Here is a 20,116-nt window from a genome sequence, read left to right on the forward strand (position 1 = left end):
TATATAGTTCTTTGGCCCATTTTCTGATTGGGTCGATTATTTTTCTGGAATTGAGCTGCAGGTGTTGCTTGTATATTTTTGAGATTAGTTGTTTGTCAGTTGCTTCATTTGCTATTATTTTCTCCCATTCTGAAGGCTGTCTTTTCACCTTGCTTATAGTTTCCTTTGTTGTGAAGAAGCTTTTAAGTTTAATTAGGTCCCATTTGTTTATTTTTGCTTTTATTTCCAGTATTCTAGGAGGTGGATCATAGAGTATCCTGCTATGATTTATGTCGGAGAGTCTTTTGCCTATGTTCTCCTCCAGGAGTTTTACAGTTTCTGGTCTTACATTTAGATCTTTAATCCATTTTGAGTTTATTTTTGTGTATGGTGTTAGAAAGTGTTCTAGTTTCATTCTTTTACGTGTGGTTGACCAGTTTTCCTAACACCACTTGTTAAAGAGATTGTCTTTTCTCCATTGTATATTCTTGCCTCCTTTATCAAAGATAAGGTGTCCATAGTTATGTGGATTTATCGCTGGGCTTTCTATTTTGTTCCAATGATCTATATTTCTGTCTTTGTGCCAGTACCATACTGTCTTGATGACTGCGGCTTTGTAGTAGAGCCTGAATTTCTTATTGAAATGTTGGATGTTTAACAGTATGTTAGCTTCAAATGGGCTACAAAATGATTTTACTTTTACATACATTATAAAATGACTACCAGTGTGTCTAGTAGCAATCTGTCCAGATCGAATTTATTACAATATTATTGACCATATTCTGTATGCTGTATATTACATCCCCCTGGCTTCTTCATTACATAACTGGGGTTTGTACTTCTATATCCCCTGTATCTACCTTGCCAACCCCCTCCTCTTTTCTTGCAACAACTCATTAATTTTTTATATCCATCTGAGCCTGTTTTCCTTTGATTTTATTTTTAGATTCCATAAGTAAATGGAATCATGTGGCATTTGTCTTTTTCTATCTTACCTACTTCACTTAAAGTAATACATCCTAGACACATTCATGTTGTTGAAAATGGAAATGTTTCGTATTTTATGTCTTGGTTATAGTTCATATTGTGTGTATATATATAAAATATGTTCTTTATCTACCTATCAGTGGACTTTCTAGGTTGCTTCCAAATCCTGGTTATTGTATGCAATGGTGCAATGAGCATTGGAATACATATATCTTTTCAGATTAGTGTTTTTGTTCCTTTGAATAAATACCCAGTAGTGGAATTTCTGGATCATATGGCAGTTCTATTTTTAATTTTTAAAGGAAACTCTATCCTCTTTTCCATAGCAACTCTGTCAGTTTACAATCCCACCAACAGTGCACAAATATTCCCTTTCTCCACATCTTTGACAACACTTGATATTGTCCTTTTCATGATAGCCATTGTGACAGGTGTGAAAGGACATCACACTATGGTTGCAATATGGTTTTCCTGGATACAGTAGTCTTGCCTGCAAGGTTTTTTCCTTTCATCACTTTGTATATGTTGTGCCAGTCCTGTGTGACCAAAAAAAGATTCTTTAGAAGCTGTTGGTACTTGTAAGGGCCTCCTTGTAGGTAACTACTGCTTTTTCTCTTGAAGGAGAAGAGGGTGACAGAGGATGGGATGGTTGGATGGCATCACCAATTCAATGGACACGAACTTTGGCAAACTCTGGGAGATGGTGAGAGACAAGGAAGCCTGGCCTTTTGCAGTCCATGGGGTCACAAAGTGTTGGACATGACTTGGCAACAGAACAACTTTTTAAAGATAAAATAATTTTAATTGGAGGCTAACTAGTTTATAATATTTGGGTTTTTTTTTGCCATACATTGACATGCGTGTACCCCCATCCTGAAACCCCCCTCCCACCTCCCCCCCTATCCCACCCCTCTGGGTTGTTCCAGTGCACCAGCTTTGAGTGCCCTGTTTCATGAATCGAACTTAGACTGGTAATCTATTTCATATATGGTAATATACATGTTTCAATGCTATTCTCTCAAATCATCCCTGCCTCACCTTCTCCCACAGAGTCCAAAAGTCTGTTCTTTATATCTGTATCTCTTTTGCTGTCTGGCATATAGGGTCGTGGTGATCATCTTTCTAAATTCCATATATATTCATTAATATACTGTATTGGTATTTTTCTTTCTGACTTACATCACTGTATAATAGGCTCCAGTTTCATCCGCTTCATTAGAACTGATTCAAATGTGTTCTTTTTAATACCTGTCCAATATTCCTTTGTTTATATGTACCACAGCTTTCTTATCCATTTTTTTTCTGCCAATGAGCATCTAGGTTGCTTTCATGTCCTAGCTATTATAAACAGTGCTACAGTGAACATTGTGGTATGCGTGTCTCTTTAAATTCTGGTTTCCTTAGTGTGTATGCCTAGCAGTGGGATTGCTGGGTTGTATGGCAGATCTATTTTCAGTTTTTTAAGAAATCTCCACACTGTTCTCCATAGTGGCTGTACTAGTTTGCATTTCTACCAACAGTGTAAGAGGGTTCACTTTTCTCCACACCCTCTTCAGCATTTATTGTTTGTAGACTTTTGATAGCAGTCATTTTGACCAGCATGAGATGGTACCTCATTGTGGTTTTGATTTGCATTTCTCTGATAATGAGTGATGTTGAGCATTTTTTCATGTGCTTATTAGCCATCTGAATCACTTCTTTGGAGAAATGTCTGTATATTTTTTGGCCTGTTTTTGGATTGGGTCATTTATTTTTCTGGTATTGAGCTGCATGAGTTGTTTGCATATTTTTGAGACTAGTTCTTTGTCAGTTGCTTCATTTGCTGTTATTTACTCATACTCTGAAGTCTGTCTTTTCACCTTTATTATAGTTTCCTTCGATGTGCAAAAGTTTTTAAGTTTAATTAGGTCCCATTTGTTTATTTTTGCTTTTATTTCCATTACTCTTGAAGGTGGGTCATAGAGAATCTGCTGTGATTTACGTCAGAGAGTGTTTTGTGTAAGTTTTCCTGTAGGAGTTTTATAGTTTCTATTCTTACATTTAGATCTTTAATCCATTTTGAGTTTATTTTTGTGTATGGTTAGAAAGTGTTCTGGTTTCATTCTTTTACAAATGGTTGATCAGTTTTCCCAGCACCATTTGTTAAAGAGATTGTCTTTTCTCCATTGCATATTTTTGTCTCCTTTGTCAAAGATAAGGTGTCCATGGGTGTGTGGATTTATCTCTGGGCTTTCTATTTTGTTCCATTTATCTATATTTCTGGCTTGTGCCATTACCGTACTGTCTTGATGACTGTAGCTTTGTAGTATAGTCTGAAGCCAGTCATGCTGATTCCTCCAGTTCCATTCTTCTTTCTTAAGATTGCTTTGGTTATTCGAGATTCTTTTGTATTTCCATCCAAGTTGTTAAATTACTTGTTCTAGTTCTGTGAAAATTGCCTTTGGAGCTTGATAGGGATTACATTGAATCTATAGATTGCTTTGGGTAGTATACTCATTTTCATTATGCTGATTTTTCTGATCCATGAACACGGTGTATTTCTCCATCAATTTGTGTCATCTTGGATATCTTTCATCAGTGTTTTATAGCTTTCTATATATAAGTGTTTTGTTTGTTTAGGTAGACTTACTCCTGAGTATTTTATTCTTTTCATCACAATGGCGAATGGTATAGGAATGCAAGGGATATCTGCATATCAATTTTATATCCTGCAACTTTACTATATTCATTTCTTAGCCCCAGTAATTTTCTGGTGGTGTCTTTAGGGTTTACTGTGTAGATAATCATGTCATCTGCAAACACTGAGAGCTTTACTTCTTCTTTTCCAATCTGGGTTCCTTTTATTTCCGTTTCTTCTGTGATGCTCTCACTAAAACTTTCAAAACTATGTTGAATAGTAGTGATGAGAGTGGGAACCATTGTCTTGTTCCTGATCTTAGGCGGAATGCTTTCAATTTTTTGCCATTGAAGAAAATGTTTGCTGTGAGTTTATCATATATGGCTATTATTATGCTAAGCTATGTTCCTTCTATGCCTGCTTTCTGGAGAGTTTTTTTTTTATCATAAATGGATTATGAATTTTTAAAAAAGGCTTTCTTTGCATATATTGAGATAATCATATGGTTTTTATATTTTAATGTTAATGTGGTGTATCACATTGATTGATTTACAAATATTGAAGAAACCTTGCATCCTTGGAATAAAACCCACTTGGTCATGATATATGATTTTTCTAATATGTTGCTGGATTCTTTTTGCTAGAATTTTGTTGAAGAATTTAGTGTCTGTGTTCATCAGTGATACTGGCCTGTAGTTTTCTTTATTTGTGGCATCTTTGTCTGGTTTTGGAATTAGGGTGATGGTGACCTCATAGATTGAATTTGGGAGTTTATCTTCCTCTTCAATTTTCTGAAGAATTTGAGTAGGATCAGTTCAGCTCAGTTCAGTTGCTCAGTTGTGTCCGACTCTTTGTGGCCCCATGAACTGCAGCACGCCAGACCTCCCTATCCATCACCAACTCACAGAATTCACCCAAACTCATGTCCATCGAGTCAGTGATGCCATCCAGCCATCTCATCCTCTGTCATCCCCTTTTCCTCCTGCCCCCAATCCCTCCCAGCATCAGAGTCTTTTCCAATGAGTCAACTCTTCGCATGAGGTGGCCAAAGTATTGCAGTTTCAGCTTTAGCATCAGTCTTTCCGAAGACCAGGACTGATCTCCTTTAGAATGGACTGGTTGGATCTCCCTGCAGTCCAAGGGACTCTCAAGAATCTTCTCCAACACCACAGTTCAAAAGCATCAATTCTTTGGCACTCAGCTTTCTTCACAGTCCAACTCTCACATCCATACATGACCACTGGAAAAACCATAGTCTTGACTAGACAGACCTTTGTTGGCAAAGTAATGTCTCTGCTTTTGAATATGCTATCTAGCTTGGTCATAACTTTTCTTCCAAGGAGTAAGTGTCTTTTAATTTCATGGTTGCAATCACCATCTGCAGTGATTTTGGATGCCCCCAAAATAAAATCTGACACTGTTTCCACTGTTACCCCATCTATTTCCGAAGAAGTGATGGGACCAGACGCCATGTCCTTCGTTTTTTGAATGTTGAGTTTCAAGCCAAGTTTTTCACTCTCCTCTTTCACTTTCATCAAGAGGCTTTTTAGTTCCTCTTCACTTTCTGCCATAATGGTGGTGTTATCTGCATATCTGAGGTTATTGATATTTCTCCTGGCAGTCTTGATTCCAGCTTGTGCTTCTTCCGGCCCAGCGTTTCTCATGAGGTACTCTGCATAAAAGTTAAACAAGCAGGGTGACAATATACAGCCTTGATGTACTCCTTTTCCTATTTGGAACCAGTCTGTTGTTCCATGTCCAGTTCTAACTGTTGCTTCCTGACCTGCATATAGGTTTCTCAACAGGCAGGTCAGGTGGTCTGGTATTTCCATCTCTTTCAGAATTTTCCACAGTTTATTGTGATCCACACAGGCTTTGGCATAGTCAATAAAGCAGAAATAGATGTTTTTCTGGAACTCTCTTGCTTTTTCCCATATTTAGCAGATGTTGGCAATTTGATCTCTCATTCCTCTGCCTTTTCTAAAACCAGCTTGAACATCTGGAAGTTTATGCTTCATGTATTGCTGAAGTCTGGCTTGGAGAATTTTGAGCATTACTTTACTAGCATGTGAGATGAATGCAATTGTGTGGTAGTTTGAGCATTCTTTGGCATTGCCTTTCTTTGGGATTGGAATGAAAACGGACCTTTTCCAGTCCTATGGCCACTGCTGAGTTTTCCAAATTTGCTGGCACACTGAGTGCATCACTTTCACAGCATCATCTTTCAGGATTTGAAATAGCTCAACTGGAATTCCATCACCTCCACTAGCTTTCTTCATAGTGATGCTTTCTAAGACCCACCTGACTTCACATTCCAGGATGTCTGACTCTAGGTGAGTGATCACACCATCATGATTATCTTGGTCATGAAGATCTTTTTTTTGTACAATTCTTCTGTGTGTTATTGCCACCTAGGTTATAGCTTTTCCCTAAATTTTGGTAGAATTCACCTGTGAAGCCATCTGGTCCTTGAATTTTGTTTGCTGAAAGTTTTTTTATTCCATTTTCTATTTCTGTGCTTGTGATGGGTCTGTTAAGACCATGTGTTTCTTCCTGCTTCAGCTTTGAAAGATTCTACTTTTCTAAGAATTCATCCATTTCTCCCAAGTTGTCGATTTTATTGGCATATAGTTGCTAATAGTAGTCTCTTATTATCCTTTTTATTTCTGTGTTGTCTGTTATGATCTCTCCATTTTCATTTCTAATTTTGTTGATTTGATTCTTCTTTTTTTTTTTTTTCTTTCCTTGATGAGTCTGGCTAATGGTTTCTCTCCTTTATTTATTGCCTCAAAGAGCCAGCTTTTAGTTTTGCTGATTTTTGGTATAGTCTCCTTTGTTTCTTTTTCATTTATTTCTGCCCTAATTTTTATGATTTATTTCCTTCTACTAACACTGGGGTTCTTAATTTCTTCTTTTTCTAGTTGCTTTAAGTGCCAAATTAGATTATTCATTTAACTTTTCTCTTCTTTCTTGAGGTAAGATGTAATGCTATGAACCTTCACCTTAGTACTACTTTTATTGAATCCCATAAGTTTGGGGCTGTTGTGTTTTTGTTTTCATTTGTTTCTGTGCATATTTTGATTTCCTTGTTAATTTCTTCCGTGATTTTTTGATTTTTCAGAAGCATGTTATTTAGCCTCCATATGTTAATATTTTTAATAGTTTTTGTCCTGCAGTTGACATCTAATATTAGTGCATTGTGATCAGAAAAGATTCTTGGAATGATTTCCATTTTTTTGAATTTACTAATGCTAGATTTATGCTATATCAGGATGTGATCTGTCCTGGAGAATGTTCTGTCTTCACTTGCAAAAAAGGTGAAATTCATTGCTTGGGGGTGAAATGTCCAATAGATATTAATTAGGACTAACTGTTCCACTGTATCATTTAAAGCTTGTGTTTCCTTGATAATTTTCTGGTTAGTTGATCTAACCATAGGTGTGGGTGGGGTATTAATGTCTCCCACTATTGTTGTGTTACTGTTAATACCTCCTTTCATACTTGTTAACATTTGCCTTCGGTATTGAGGTGCCTCTATGTTGGGTGCGTATATATTTATAATTGTGTTATCTACTTCTTGGATTGATCCTTTGATCATTAGGTAGTGTTTTTCTTTGTCCCTTTTCATGGCCTTTATTTCAAAATCTATTTTACCTGATATGAGTATTGCTACTCCTGCTTTCTTTTGGTTTCCATTTGCATGAACTATCTTTTACAGCCCTTCACTTTCAGTCTGTATGTTTCCCTTGGTTTGAGGTGGGTCTTCTGTAGACAGAATATATAAGGGTCTTGTTTTTGTATCTGTTCAGCCAGTCTTTGTCTTTTGGTTGGTGCATTCAACCCATTTACATTTAAGGTAATTATTGATAAATATGATCCTGTTGCCATTTACTTTGGAACATTTTTAATTTTTTCCATTAAATGATACTGTGTCCTGGTATGGACCTCTTCATGTTCATCTCTTTTGGGGATTGTCTGATTTCGATACCTGAATGTCTGTTTCCTTCCCCAGGCTAGAAAAGTTTAGCTATTATTTCTTCAAATAAGTCTCTGTCTCTCTCTATTTTAGATCCCCATAATGAGAATGATACTTCACGTGATGTTGTCCCGGATGTCTGTTAACCTAGCCTCATTTTTAAAATTTATTTTTCTTTTTCCTATGCTATTTGGGAAGTTTCTACTACCCTGTCTTCCAGATCTCTGATCCATTCTTCTGGATCCTCTAATCTACTATTGATTTTTTTAGTGTATTTTTCATTTCAGCTGTTGTATCCTACAGCACTGTTTAGTTATTCTTTATATTTTCTTATTCTTAAAATTCTGTTTTCATTCAGTCTTCTCTAGAGTCCATTGAACATCTTTATGGTCATTACCTTGCATGCTTTCTTGGGTAGATTGCTTATCTTAACTTTGTTTAGTGACTTTTCTGAGATTTTGTCTTATTCCTTCATTTGGAATGCATTTCTCTGTCTCCTGATTTTAACTAACTCTGTGTTTATTCCCAACAGTTAGGTGTATTCCTGATCTTAGAGAAGTGGTCTTATGCAGAAGTCTATGGGGCCCAGCAGAATGCTCCCCTCTGTAGGATCTGGGCTGCAGATGTAGATGCTATAGGGGTGCCCTTCTGTTGTGTCAATGCCAACTACTCTGGGTGCATGGGTGAAAAAGGGTCCCACCTCCTCCCCTGTTGGCTTCCAGACTCTGCCCCTTGTGATGGCTGCCAGCTCAATCATAGGCAGGATGAAGTATTGATGGAGCTGGCTTCAGGGCCTAAGGATACCTGAGCTGGTGATATCACACCCAAGAGCAGGGTGAGATGCAGGTGTAGCAGCTGTGGAGCCCCGTGGAGTCTGGGGTTAGTGCTTTCATGCTGGTGAGTTGTTAGCCTTTGGTGCTAGGTAAGCAATGTATGTGTGGGTTAGAGAGAACGCTTAAGTGGCACTTGTCTCTCATGATGGCTGGCACCACTATCTATGATCCCAATCGTCTCCTATCTCTCTAGAAGTTTCACGAAGATAAGCAAATTAGTATAACCCAAGGTTTTTTTCCATTGATGCCTCTTTACTGGGACACATAACATGTGAGGTTTTTGTATGCCTTTAAAGAACAGAAGCTCTGTTTCTTAAAGCCCTCTGGCTTTCTTGTGCACAAGTTACTCTGGACTTCTAAGTCAGAATTTCTGGGGGCTTATCTTTCGAGAGCATGACTCCCAGGCTGGGCAGCCCTGTTGTCCCTTCATCCTTGTCCTTTTGATCATTAGGAATAAAATTTGCATAAACATAAATTTTACCAGTTATTTACACAGCAGCCCCAAGAATTTGTCTGCATTTCACATCAGAAGTGAAAGAGTGTTCATCGATTCATAAACAGAAACTGTGATTTACTGTTTCAAGATAAATTGGAAGAGACAGAGAGGACTTAATCTTGCTGATCCACACAAAGCTTGTGTGAAAACACAACAACTCAAAACCTATGGGATGCAGCAAAGCAGTTCTAAAAGGGAAGTTTATAGGAAGAAACAAGGAAAACATCAAATAGACGACCTAATTTACACCTAAAACAACTCGATAAAAAAGGGCAAAAAACAAACCCAAAGTTAGTAGAAGGAAAGAAATGCTAAAGGTCAGAGCAGAAATAAATGAAAAAGAAGGGACGAACAACAGTAAAGACTAATAAAGCTGCTTCTTTGAGGAGATAAACAAAATTGACAAACAATTAGGCAAATGCATCAAGAAAAAAATGGGAGAATCAAATCAACAATATTAGGAAGGAGAAAGAAGAGGTTACAACAGAAATACAGAAATACAAATGATCATAAGAAGCTATTATGAGCAACTATGTGCCAAAAAAATGGACAACCCAAAAGAATTGGATATATTCTTAGAAAAGCTCAATCTCCAAGATTGAACCAGGAAGAAATTGAAATTATGAACAAGCTAACTACATGCACTGAAATCAAAAATGTGATAAAAAAAATTCTCAAAAAATTAAAGCACAGGGCCTGATGGTTTCACAGGTGAGTTCTCTCAAACATTTAGAGAAGAGCTAATAATATTCTTACAAAACTATTTCAAAAAACTGCAGACAAAGGAGCTCTTCCAAACTCATTTTACAAGGCCATCATCACCTTTATACCAAAACCAGACAAAGACAACACAAAAAAGAAAATTACAGGCCAATATCACTGATGAAAATATATGGAAAAATCCTCAACAGAACACTAGCAAACAGAATTAAAAATACATTAAAAAGATGGTACACCATGATATGGAGAAGGCAATGGCATTCCACTCCAGTACTCTTGCCTGGAAAATCCCTTGGATGGAGGAGCCTGGTGGGCTTCAGTTCATGGGATTGCTAAGAGTCAGACACGACTGAGAAACTTCACTTTCAATTTTCACTTTCATGCGTTGGAGAAGGAAATGGCGACCCACTCCAGTGTTCTTGCCTGGAGAATCCCAGGGACAGAGGAGCCTGGTAGGCTGCCATCTATGGGGTGGCATAGAGTCAGACATGACTGAAGCAACTTAGCAGCAGCAGCAGCACAGCATGATAGCAACCATCAAGTTGGGTTTATTCCAGGGATGCAACCATTCTTCAGTATACACAAGTCCATCCATGTGATATACCATATTAACAAATTGCAAGATAAATTCATATGGTAATCAAAATAAATACAGAAAAATTCTGAAAATTTTCAACACCCATTTATGATAAATACTCTTCAAAAAATGAGCAAAGAGGGAAACTACGTCAACATAATAAAGGCCATATATGAGAAAACCAGAGCGGACAGCATTCTCAATGGTGAAAACCTGAAAGCATACCCTCTAAGATCAGGAAACGACAAGGGTGCCCACTGTCACCACTATTAGTCACCATTGTTTGGAAGCCTTAGCTACAGCAGAGGAGAAAAAGAAATAAAAGTAATCCAGATTGGAAAAGAAGAAGGAAAACTCTCATTGTTTGCACACAGACAATACTACACATAGAAAACCCAAAAGACACTATCAGAAAATTACAAGAGGTGATCAGTGAATTTAGCAAAGTGACAGGATACAAAATGAATGCGCAAAAATCACTTGAATCCCTATGTACTAACAATGAAACATCAGAAAGAGAAATTAAGGTATCAATCCTATTTAGCATTACAACGAAAAGAATAAAATTCCTAGGAATAAACCTACTTAAGGAGAAATAAGAGCTGTATACAGAAAAGTAGAAGACGCTGAGGAAAGAACTCAAAGACAACACAAACAGATGGAGAGCTATTCCATCATCTGGGATTGGAAGAATCAACATTGTGAAAATGACTATGCTACCAATTATAATCTACAGATTCAATGCCATCTGTATCAAATTAACAATGGTGTTTTTTCACAGAACTAGAATAAAAAGTCTCACAATTCATAGGGAAACACAAAAGACCTGAATAGCCAAAGCAACCTTGAGAAAGAAAAATAGAGCTAGAGGAATCAACCTTCCTGACTGTGAACTGACTACAAAGCTATAGTCATCCAGACAGTATGGTACTGGCAGAAAAAAACGGAAATAGAGACCAATGGAACAAGATAGAAAGCCCAGAAATAAACCCACACACCTATGGATAGCTTATATTTGAAAAGGAGCAAGAATATGCAATGGGGCAAAGAGAGTCTCTTCTATAAGTGCTGCTGAAAAAACTTGACAACTACATGGGAAAAAAATGAAATTAGACTACTTCCTAACACCATACACAAAGATAAACTCAAAATGGATGGAAAACACAGGCAGAACACCTTATGTCATAAATCACAGCAAGATCATCTATGACCCACTTCTTAGAGTAGTCAAAAAAAAAAAAAAGATAATCAAGTGGGACATGATTAAACTTAAAATCTTATCCACAGCAAAGGAAATTATTAATAAGGTGAAAAGACAATGCTCAGAATGGGAAAAAATAACAGCAAATGAAACAACTGACAAAAGATTAATTTCCAAAAGATGTAAGCAGCTCATACAAATCAATACCAAAAAACAAACAACCCAATAAAAAAGTGGGAAAAAGTCCTAAACAGACATTTGTCCAAAGACCTATGATGGCTAATAAACAAATTAATAGATGCTCAACATCACTCACTATTAAAGAAATGCAAATCAAAACTACAATGAAATATCACTTCACACCAGTCAGAATGGCCATGATCAACAATTCTACAAACAATAAATGCTGGACAGGGTGTGGAGAAAAGGGAATCCGCTTGCATTGTTGGTGGAAATGTAAACTGATACAGCCACTATAAAGAACAGTATGAAGAGTCCTTACAAAATGAGGAATAAAACCTCTGTATGACCCACCAATCCCACTCCTAGGCATATACCCTGAAGAAACCAAGATGGAAAAAGACACATGTACCCCTATGTTCACTTCAGTTCCGTTTACAACAACTAGGACATGGAAGCAACATAGATGTCCATTGACAGATGAATAGATAAAGAAGCTGTGCTACATATCTGCAATGGAATATTACTCAGCCATACAAAGGAATGCACTTAAGTCAGTCCTAAAGAGGTGGATGAACATAGAGCCTAGTATACAGAGTGAAGTAAGTCTGAAAGAGAAAAACAAATATTGTATAGTAACACATATACATGGAATCTAGAGATATTGTATGATAAACATATTTTCAAAGCAGCAATAGAGACACAGACACTGAGAACAGACTTATGGACACAGCTGCCAGGGAGGAAGTAGAGGATGGGATGTATGGAGAGGGTTAGCATGCAAATTTACACTAGTAGTGAGTAGTGAAGTCACTCAGTCGTGTCCGACTCTGCAACCCCATGGACTGTAGCCCACCAGGCTCCTTGGTCCATGGGATTTTCCAGGCATGAATACTGGAGTGGATTGCCATTTCCTTCTGCAAGGGATCTTCCCAACCCAGGGATCAAACCCAGGTGTCCCGCATTGTAGGCAGACGCTTTACTGTCTGAGCGACCAAAATACACAGTCAATGGGACTTTGCTGTATGGCTCAGGGAAGTCAAACCAGAGCTCAGTAACAACCTAGAAGGGTGGGATGGGCAGGGAAATGGGAGGGATGTTCATGTGGGAAGGGACATGGGTAAATCTATGGCTGATTCTTGTTGATGTTTTGTAGAACCCAACATAATACTGTAAAGTAATTATTCTTCAATTAAAAATAAATAAATTGAAAATAAACAACCACCCACCCCAAAATTCCATATGCCAGGGGCCCAGGAGGAGGCTCGCTCATCCATGCATGAGGTAAAAAGCAGAAAGAGCTCTTTCTTGACTGTGATGCCTACAGTGGCTCATGAACCATCTCAATTCCCTCTCAGCTGCACTCTAGCAGTTCTGGGAAACCTATCTTAAAAATTCATGCATGGAGCTAATCCTTCTGTGAAAGTCCAGGTTTTCACAGGAGGACCTCTGTCTGCCTCATTCACACACCCTTCCACCCTGTGGCCAGATCCCTGTGGTTACAACTGACTCAGAGGAAGAGCAACCTTTGACAGACCTCCAGTGAGTTTGCACAGAAATTTGGCTTAAATCTGTGACCAAGTACAGGAACACAAGATTAAGAGGTAGTGCTACTTTGGGGGACACAAACGACAGGCTGTCAGTACTATTTCTGGTGCACTAATGTATCTAGACAAGAGATGAAGCACAGAAATTCTGACAAAACGGGGATGAGAAGTGTCAGCAGGGGCCACTATAGAAGATCTGAGATAGCTGCAGAGTCTCTAGCCGGGTTGAAGGAAGTTACCTCACACCCAAAGGAGACTGGTACTTTAATTAGAAAAACAGCACCACAAAACTTCAAGGAACATGAGCCCAAAGTATCATGACACCAACAAAGTATAAAAATCTTCAGTATTCACATCTGAAGATTGGAGATCTGTGATTTATCCAAGGAAGAATTCAAAACAGCTGTTTTAGATAACTCAGTGTGCTACAGAAAAAACAGAACATCTCATGATGTGCTCTGCATAGAAGTTAAATAAGCAGGGTGACAATATACCGCCTTGACATACTCCTTTTCCTACCTGGAACCAGTCTGTTGCTCCATGTTCAGTTCTAACTGTTGTTTCCTGAATTTACTAAGGAGGCTTCATTTGGATCTAGGAATATTTCTCAGCAGAAACCTAGGGGGCCAGGAGAAAGTGGGATGACATATTTCAAGTGTTGAAAGAGAAAATTGCCAAAGAAGAATATTTGAAAATATCCTTCAGAAAAGAAAAGAATATAAAGACTTCACCTGACCAAAAAATACTGAGAAAATTGAACATAGCTACACCTTCCTTGAGGAGGGCATGGCAACCCACTCCAGTATTCTTGCCTGGAGAAGCTCATGGACAGAGAACCTGGTGGGCTGCCGCCCATAGGGTCACAAAGAATCAGACACAGCTGAGGTAACTGAGCAGGCACACAGACCTTCCTTACTGAAACACTAAAAGGAATTATTCAAGCTTAAGCAAAATAATGCTAATTAATTCCATGAAAATATGTAGTACACTGGTAAATTTAAGTGCACATTCACACTCAGAACACTATAATACTTTGATATGGAATGTTAAACACTTAACTAAGAGTTAAAGTGCAAGAATATAAAAGTAACTATAGCTACAATTATCTTTTAAATTAAGTACACACTATAAAAAGAGGCAAATCATGACATCAAAAAGATAAAATGGAGAAGGGGAAAAGGAAGGAGATTTAATATATGTAGTGAAAGCAGAGAGTGAAAAAGTTGGCTTAAAGCTCAACATTCAGAAAACGTAGATCATGGCATCTGGTCCCATCACTTCATGGCAAATAGATGGGGAAACAGTGGAAACAGTGTCAGACTTTATTTCGGGGGGCTCCAAAATCACTGTAATGGTGACTGCAGCCATGAAATTAAAAGACGCTTACTCCTTGGAAGAAAAGTTATGACCAACCTAGATAGCATATTCAAAAGCAGAGACATTACTTTGCCGACTAAGGTCCGTCTAGTCAAGGCTATGGTTTTTCCAGTGGTCATGTATGGATGTGAGAGTTGGACTGGGAAGAAGGCTGAGCGCTGAAGAATTGATGCTTTTGAACTGTGGTGTTGGAGAAGAGTCTTGAGAGTCCCTTGGACTGCAAGGAGATCCAACCAGTCCATTCTAAAGGAGATCAACCCTGAGATTTCTTTGGAAGGAATGATGCTACAGCTGAAATTCCAGTACTTTGGCCACCTCATGTGAAGAGTTGACTCATTGGAAAAGACTCTGATGCTGGGAGGGATTGGGGGCATGAGGAGAAGGGGATGACAGAGGATGAGATGGCTGGATGGCATATCTGACTCTATGGAGGTGAATCTGAGTGAACTCCAGGAGTTGGCGATGGACAGGGAGTCCTGGCGTGCTGCGATTCCTGGGGTCGCAAAGAGTGGGACACGACTGAGCGACTGAACTGAACTGAACTGTATTCATATATTATCAGCATAAAACACACAGCTCTCTCTTAAAGATGCTTTATGTAAATCTCATGGTAAACATAGTAGGAATCCATACTAGATTCACACTGGTAAAGAGAAGTTTATTAAATGCATACTACTATAAAGTTATAGTAGTATTGTTACACTACTATAACAAAAATCATGAATTCACAAAGGCAAGCAGTCTGAGGAAAGGAATTCAGTTCAGTTCAGTTCAGTTCAGTCACTCCAGTCTGGTCTGACTCTTTGCGACCCCATGAATCATAGCACGACAGCCGTCCTGTTCATCACCAACTCCTGGAGTTCACTCAGACTCACGTCCATAGAGTCAGTGGTGCCATCCAGCCATCTCATCCTCTGTCGTCCCCTTCTCCTCCTGCCCCCAATCCCTCCCAGCATCAGAGTCTTTTCCAATGAGTCAACTCTTCGCATGAGGAAAGCAATTAGGGAACTTAAAACATCCTGTTACAAAAAATAGTATTAATACATCCTTATCTATCAATAATTACACTAAATATAAAGGAATGCATGAGTGCATGCTAAGTAGCTACTGTTGTGTCTGACTCTTTTGAGACCCAATAGACTGTAGCCGTCCAGGGTCCTGTGTCCACGGGATTTCTCAGGCAAGGATACTGGAGTGGGTTGCCATTTCCTTCTCCACTGTTTTCTTCTATCTCAATGAAATTCTTAAGCAATTACTTTGAATTGCTAATCAGACAAATCGTCCATATCCAATTTTGGGGACAGTAACTGAAAAACTATCATGTTTCTCTGTTGACATTTTAGTCCTTTGATGTCTATGTCCCTTGAAGTCTCAGGTTGCTGTGTTTGCCTTTAACGAAGCAGTCACTCCCTCCAGTCTTTACAGACTGACCTGGGGAGGGAAGTACACTGTCACACTGATAGGGATTTTGAGACTTTTTCAGACGTTTTTTAAGGACACACCTGTCCCATGTACTCAGTTCCTCCTAGGAGAGAATTCTGAAGCCCATATGCTTCTACCAATGCAGCAAAGACAGTCTCTGTGCCGACAGTTTTCTGGCTGCTTCCCTGGGGCAATGCCAAATGCTCACATTCGTGTGCTTTCTCACAGACCCACGGGGTCAGGTTGGCTTCTAGATGTCCCACAGGCCATCTGCAAAAGTCTAGATGTCACTGTGGGGACTTACACAGGGAGCTGGCCCTAGGGAGGGGGATGTGGCTGAGATGAGGGGCCTAGGGGTGAGCAGGACCATAAGCACAGTGTCTGCAATGGTTTGGGGCTCCCTGGTGGGGTCTCCACATGGTCAGTAGGACTCATGTCCCTTGAAGAATTCTAGCCCTGGATGCTGTGCTTCTAGCCTCTCCCCACCCCCCAGCCATATAGGTGACCCCAGTGTCCTAGATAAGGGGAGAAAGAAGAGGGCTGGAAGATGAGGACGTGGCACTTGCTCACACGCTCTTATTTCCCCCACAGGTATAATCCTATGTTGAGGTACCTGTCTTTGCACTAAGCAGTGCCACCTCAGGGGCTAAATGAGGCTACTGCTCTAACCCTCAGTGATGCGTCCAGTATTCAATCTTTGTGTTCTAGCAGCATGCTGTCGTGTCTCTGCTAGACTCCTGGACCTCCACAAAGATCCTCTTATCCACAAATGATGGTCAAAGTCTGCGTTTATATCAGGAGAGACAGTGAGATTCCTGCCATCTTTCTGACCTCACTCTGTTATTACAGCTTTCTTCTTTGTGGATCTTTTTCTATTTTCTTGACTAATGTCTATCAATACATGTATTTTGTTATATACTTATCAAGAAGTCTATAGGTACACTCATAGACACTTGTAAACAATAAAATTAAATTGGTCTTTGGCAAAACAAAAATTTGATATAAACATTTTGAGTGGAAAATGGGATCTCAGCCCAGTTTACTCACTGACAAAGATGCATCTGGGAGGAGGAGACCAGCCACTCTCTGTGCAGGTCATTGTTTTCTGATTATTTTGAAGACTGTAGCCATGATAGCAGCAAACCCTTACTGTTTTACCCTGTACAACTATTTTTCAATACTTGAGTTATATCCATTTTCCAAATTATTGAAAATACTTTCTCCTAAGGATCATAAAATAATATGATAGAAAAAAAACATAAATTTGTTAAAATAGAACCTTAAAGATTAACCTTATAGAATTTAAGGTGAATGCACTAGTATTCAAATATAATACATAACAATAAAAATGAAAGCTACTACCAGATTTTTTACAAATGAAAATCAACATTCCATATTATTTTTCTTTAGTTATGATTAAAGTATGTATATATGATGCAAATATTCTTATAAAGTCTGTATCTCACCGGATTTACATGAAAAGCCTCTAGTAAAGGGAAAATCTGTTTGCATGGTTTTTTTCATAGAACTCACCCCTTGGCCTTACTGTTGTTACACAACACTTAACTCAGTTGTATACTTTTGTCTCTTCACTCTTTCAAAGATTTATGCCTATAAATTTAAATAGGTTTCCTCGGTGTGTATGCCCAGCAGTGGGATTGCTGGGTCATAAGGTAGTTCTATTTGCAATTTTTTAAGGAATCTCCACACTGTTCTCCATAGTGGCTGTACTAGTTTGCATTCCCACCAACAGTGTAGGAGGGTTCCCTTTTCTCCACACCCTCTCCAGCATTTATTGCTTGTAGATTTTTGGATCGCAGCCATTCTGACTGGTGTGAAGTGGTACCTCATTGTGGTTTTGATTTGCATTTCTCTAATAATGAGTGATGTTGAGCATCTTTTCATGTGTTTGTTAGCCATCCGTATGTCTTCTTTGGAGAAATGTCTATTTAGTTCTTTGGCCCATTTTTTGATTGGGTCGTTTATTTTTCTGGAATTGAGCTGCAGAAGTTGCTTGTATATTTTTGAGATTAGTTGTTTGTCAGTTGTTTCATTTGCTATTATTTTCTCCCATTCAGAAGGCTGTCTTTTCACCTTGCTTATATTTTCCTTTGTTGTACAGAAGCTTTTAATTTTAATTAGATCCCATTTGTTTATTTTTGCTTTTATTTCCAGAAAGAAAAACACCAATACAGTATACTAACACATATATATGGAATTTAGGAAGATGGCAATGACGACCCTGTATGCAAGACAGGAAAAAAGACACAGATGTGTATACCGGACTTTTGGACTCAGAGGGAGAGGGAGAGGGTGGGATGATTTGGGAGAATGGGAATTCTAACATGTATACTGTCATGTAAGAATTGAATCGCCAGTCCATGTCTGACGTAGGGTGCAGCTTGCTTGGGGCTGGTGCATGGGGATGACCCAGAGAGATGTTGTGGGGAGGGAGGTGGGAGGGGGGTTCATGTTTGGGAACGCATGTAAGAATTAAAGATTTTAAAATTTAAAAAAAAATTAAAAAATTAAAAAAAAATTTAAATAGGTTTACTTTCTGAGGCATGGTTCTTCTGGAGACCATCCTTCTGCTGTGCAAGCCAGGTAATCTGAGGAATATTGTGAAGGAGGCACAAAATACTGATCAGAGTTATAGAGAAACTGTTGATTTACATGAGCTGGAAAGTATCCACTGTATGAATGATATAGCGGTCCATGTTTTATTACTGGATAATTACAATGTTTCCCTTGGAATAAAAAAAAATAATGCTTTACCTCATTATATAATCAAATTTGAAATTAACATTACCTCTATGAATTACATTCTTGTTCAGTTAATTACACTCACTACATTATGGTTTCTAGGAAAAGAAAAGTTATAGAAAACTCAGATGATTGAAGTATGTAAAGAGGTCCTTGATATTGAAGGTCAAATTATGTCTTGTGAGTCATATCATATAAAATTTGTATGTGGATTCTCTTGGTAGAAAACTATACAGACTTATTAAATGAATTCTCCTTAAGTGGGAAAGTGCTAACCATGGTTGACTAAATTAGCATCTTAGTCAAGAGATGAAAGTACAGATTTTATCTTGTGGCTCATCTGACTTCTTTTTCTTTCTTTTCCATTCTTATCAGAAACCAACATCCTGACACTTCTTCTCAGTCCAAGTCAATGTAGAAAGAAAACAGTGTTTTGGTTTTTTTTTCCAATTAACATTCACTTCTTTAATTTTCTGTTTATTGGAAACATGTGATATATATATATATATCAGTTCAGTTCAGTTCAGTTGCTCAGTCATGTCCGACTCTTTGCAACCCCATTAATTGCAGCACACCAGACCTCCATGTCCATCACCAACTTCCAGAGTTCACTCAAACTCACATCCATCGAGTCTCTCTATATATATCGAGTCGGTGATGCCATCCAGCCATCTCATCCTCTGTCGTCCCCTTTTCCTCCTGACCCCAATCCCTCCCAGCATCAGAGTCTTCTCCAATGAGTCAACTCTTCTCATGAGGTGGCCAAAGTACTGGAGTTTCAGCTTTAGCATCATTCCTTCCAAAGAACACCCCAAACTGATCTCCTTTAGAGTGGACTGGTTGGATCTCCTTGCAGTCCAAGGGACTCTCAAGAGTCTTCTCCATGTCCTGGCTATTATAAACAGTGCTGCGATGAACACTGGGGTACATGTGTCTCTTTCAATTCTGGTTTCCTCGCTGTGTATGCCCAGCAGTGGGATTGCTGGGTCATAAGGTAGTTCTATTTGCAATTTTTTAAGGAATCTCCACACTGTTCTCCACAGTGGCTGTACTAGTTTGCATTCCGACCAACAATGTAGGAGGGTTCCCTTTTCTCCACACCCCCTCCAGCATTTATTGCTTGCAGGTTTTTGGATCGCAGCCATTCTGACTGGTGTGAAGTGGTACCTCATTGTGGTTTTGATTTGCATTTCTCTAATAATGAGTGATGTTGAGCATCTTTTCATGTGTTTGTTAGCCATCCGTATGTCTTCTTTGGAGAAATGTCTATTTAGTTCTTTGGCCCATTTTTTGATTGGGTCGTTTATTTTTCTGTAATTGAGCCGCATTGCTTGTATATTTTTGAGATTAGTTGTTTGTCAGTTGCTTCATTTGCTATTATTTTCTCCCATTCAGAAGGCTGTCTTTTCACCTACTTAGAGTTTCCTTTGTTGTGCAGAAG

The 20,116-nt window shown here is 38.6% G+C and overlaps 1 pseudogene; it reads right to left on the minus strand.

Annotated features, from left to right (window-relative positions):
- Positions 1-20,116, minus strand: part of LOC102187790 — a 39,023-nt pseudogene that overhangs the window by 13,716 nt on the left and 5,191 nt on the right.

Source organism: Capra hircus, chromosome 16 (genome assembly GCF_001704415.2).
Source record: "Capra hircus breed San Clemente chromosome 16, ASM170441v1, whole genome shotgun sequence".
Taxonomy (NCBI): Eukaryota; Metazoa; Chordata; class Mammalia; order Artiodactyla; family Bovidae; genus Capra; species Capra hircus.